The sequence below is a fragment of the Dryas octopetala genome, chromosome 7, assembly GCF_963921425.1.
Source record: "Dryas octopetala chromosome 7, drDryOcto1.1, whole genome shotgun sequence".
NCBI classification, from domain to species: domain Eukaryota; kingdom Viridiplantae; phylum Streptophyta; class Magnoliopsida; order Rosales; family Rosaceae; genus Dryas; species Dryas octopetala.
Window position 1 is genome coordinate 9,188,995 of NC_141372.1, and position 4,112 is coordinate 9,193,106.

At 33.9% G+C, this 4,112-nt stretch overlaps 1 pseudogene; it reads right to left on the reverse strand.

Moving 5' to 3' along the window:
- Positions 1 to 1,303: 1,303 nt before the first annotated feature.
- Positions 1,304 to 3,658, reverse strand: LOC147279415 (uncharacterized; annotated as a pseudogene).
- Positions 3,659 to 4,112: the final 454 nt, after the last annotated feature.

Sequence of the window (4,112 nt, forward strand, 5' to 3'; positions counted from 1 at the left end):
TTTGTCACAACACTTTTTTTTTATTTTTTTTTTCACTTTACGTGTCATCACATGATAGGGTTTATTTTTATTTTTTTATTTTTTATTATCTAATATATGAATGTCATGTAAGTTATAACAGAAATATACAAAAAAAAAAAAAAAAAACATTAGGATAAATATCATCTTCCTAAAAAAAATGATTTTCACCAAACTTATAATTTACAATGTCTTACATTAGGAGGAGACAAAGAATGGATTTGGCCAAAATGGTGTCTAACCACATTGCAATGTGTTCTCTCTATGTCAAGTGGATTGGTTATACTACGTGACGGTATATCGGTTATATCCTATAATTTTTCCGAGTGCACAAAGAGATACTTAAAACGAATTAATTATTAGTGCAACAAAAATTATAAGTATATTCTTCTATTTCTACTCCTAATTAAACAAAATAAAACAAAAAATTCAGCTCTCTTTTTCCACCTTCCAATTCCTGCTAGAAAGTTTCAGCTCATATTCTTCTTCCTTTGGCAGATCTTCTCCTTCATAGGCACCATCATGTTTATTTTTCGATTATCTGCACATGTGAATGATTTTTTTCACCTTTTCGAGTAAAGGGTCCAGCTGGCAGTTGCTCTGAATTTTAAGGAGAAATTGCTTAGTTTGCAGAGTCCGGACCCTACTCTGAGGGCCATGGTTGAAGATAGCCTTGTGATTGAGGATCAAGATTGCATGGTGGTGATGAAGGAGAAAGGTCCTTCTATTTGTTTTTCTAATCGTGTGAAGGAGAGGCTTTATCTGCCTTGGTGGATGTCCTTGATTATTAAGTTGGTTGGAAAAGGTCATGCCTACAATTTTTTGTTGTACCGATTGCAGACTCGTTGGAACCCTAGGGGTCCGTTTCAACTCATTGATATGTCATCTGGGTAATGATTTTTATATTGCTTGGTTCCAACTGGAGGATGGTATGCGAAAAGTTTTTGTGTTTATTGAGGCATTTCCACTTTAGTATTGCACACCTAATTTCAACTTGCTTCAAAACCTTTTAATAAAAACAAAAAATAGCTTTAATTTAAATAGAAGTTGTTGCCTTTTAATCAACAAGAAAGAAACTTATATAATATTACAATAGAGAAACATAATAAATACAAAAAAAATAGAGTTTTATATATATGTCCTTGTAAATAAATACACTTTTCTTTCCATTACAATATGTCAGGAGTCAGGAGCACAAAATTATTTAGCATCACTACTATATGTCAGCGGACTACAAAAATTTCAGTACCACAAACTATCATATTTCTATTCATTACAATTATAACTACCCCCTATGAGTTTTCATATTTTGGAACAGTTGCATAATAACTTCAGTATCAATACTAAGAAAAATGTCTTTCTCAGTGTATGCAATCAAGCAATCATTCATCCATTCATCTCTCATTCGATTGCGTGATCAGTTCTTCACAATATTCATGGCTGAAAACACTCTCTCTACACTTGCAGTGGCAACATGTAGAATTAATGCAAGTGTCAAAAGCAAGTAAACTAAAAGGTAAGCTTGATCCTTCTTTGTTTCAACCATTTTTTGTGTAAGATCAGTAAGCCCTTTCAAACCTGAAAATCCAGTATTAGAGCGCATGTCCATGATGTAGTTCTCAAGTTGATCTTACAAGCATCACAAGCTCAACTACAGAAAAATCATTTTGATAGAATTTGGCAAGACATATCAAGTTCTGCTCGTCAAAAGCAGCAAATGAGTCACTTCAATTCAGACATGCCAAATTAATAAGCAACTCAGTAGTCCTCTCAGTGAAACAATTATTTAACTCTTGGAGCTGCATATCTATTACATTGTAGAATAACTCAACACGATAATGATGCAAGTTCGTGATAACTTGAGTTTTACGCCTTGGTCGCCCTTGAGTTAGAAACCTATCATCCATATTATAAATTTCAATCTGATGTTTGCCACAAAAAGAAGAAACTTCACTGAGCAAAGAATCCCGACCATTCTCCCTCATCAGTTGAAGTCGTTCTTTGCATATTCTGACTAAGTTTATGGCATTCACTATATCTTGATCTTTCCTTTGTAATGTCTGTGACAAATCATTTGTGATATTCAAGATATTTTTCATAAGGTGCAAAAACAAAATCAAATGACTAGATGGATGGAAGTCAATAAAATCTTTGATTGATATTTTTGCTCAGACGTTGATCCATCATCTGTTACGGTCTCAAGGACATCTATCACAGATGAGAACATGATGTGCAAGTTGATTAAAGTTGCCAAATGTGAGCCCCATCGAGTATCACAAGATCATTTAATAGTAGTTTCCTGATTGAGGCCTTGTCCAGTTAAAAGATCACCATTATTGATTGCTTTAAAAACTTCCACAGCATGTTTATCTCAATATCACGCCGTTTAGCAGACGCTCCTACCACATTGACCACAGTAGCCACAAAAGTAAAGAGACATGTGATGTCGGGGTTTTTCTTTGCCACAGCTACAAGAGCTAATTGAAATTGGTGAGCTAGTAAAGCAATGAACATAGAAGGCACACTCATTCTCCTTCATAATAAGTGTTTTAAGACCATTGAATTCGCCTTTCATGTTACTTGCCTCATCATAACCTTGTCCCCGAAGCCTAGACTTGCTTAATTAATCCATGTCTAGAAAAAAAGCCATCAATTGCAGCCTTGAGTGAAAGAACAGTAGTATCTGTGACATACTCAATAGCTACAAAACATTCAATTACACAACCCTTATCCACATAACATAATACAATAGTCATTTGCTCCTTTGAAGACAAGTCACGAGATTCATCAACAAAAATGGCAAAAGGTGAGTCACCAATTTCTTTAATAATTTCAATGACGATTTCAATTGAAATAGCACTTACAATATCTTTTTGAAATCTAGTGATGTCAACTTCAAATTTTCAGGAGCATTTTTCATCGAGACATCTATTATATCCTCATTATTATCACCTAGGCATTCCAAAAACACAAGAAAATTCCCCTGTTGTTTGAGCTTTCAGATTCATCATGGCCACGAAATGAAAGCCCTTGTCGAAGAAGAACCTTAATACAAGTAAGTGATCCAGCCAAACGAGTTCGATAGTCCTTTCGATCTTTATCTGATAGCTTTGAAAAACTGTTTGAATGTGTTTCTTTTGGTTTAATAGATCCTTACAATTTCTCAAAGCTTGGTTATGAGCACTATTGGGTCCTCCAACATGAACTTGTAATTTTTTATTCTTCTTCCAATTTGCAAACCCCTTACCAACAAAAGTGTCACCACCTGATTGGTCTTCATTCTCTGGTTTAAAGAGATAACAACATAGACAAAATGCTTCATCTTTGGCTATACTATACTCTAGCCAAGTAGGATAGCTACTAAACTAACCAGGAATAAACATTTTTGCCTTTTGACCAAAAATTTTTAGGGGAAATACATGGTTTCTAGGCTGCAAGGAACTTTCCAAAGATATGTTCTCCTAACTTGGCCTCGAACATTTGAATGATAATCCCAAATTGGAGTACGAAGTCCTGGATCAGTAGGGAGATCTGCAACATTGATCTCAACACAAGTTTGTCTTGGGCTATTATCAATTTTCTTTGAAGGAGAAACCATCGACAACTCAGACTGGGTTTTTCTTTTAAAAAAACTTTCCATGTGTTTCAACATTCAGCAAGTTTATTTAGTTTTTATATGAAATGAGCATTCAAACAAAGCAATCATCAAGTACATAAATACCATTTTGCCTTTATATAACTAAGTCAAAATGCATACAAAATTTTGTCAGAGAGTTAGGGAAGGGAGCTAACACATAAAATCAGATAATCTTTGCAACTCTTATGAAATCTTGAAAATTAACAAAAATATCCAAACATAAATAAAAAAAAAAAATTAAAACAGAGCCTCAGTTGTCAGTGTTTTGAAATTACCATATGCGCGCAGTAGCTTTCCCTTCTTTTCTTCTCAATACCCAATCAACTTCAAGTTCAAATAAGTAAATCCTAAATCAAATTCCAACAATAAAATAGCTTAGCCATAGTAATTTTCTAAGTTTTTCATGTATAAAAACCCATATGGGTTGAAAAGTATAGAGCTTTTATGAAGAGAAAGA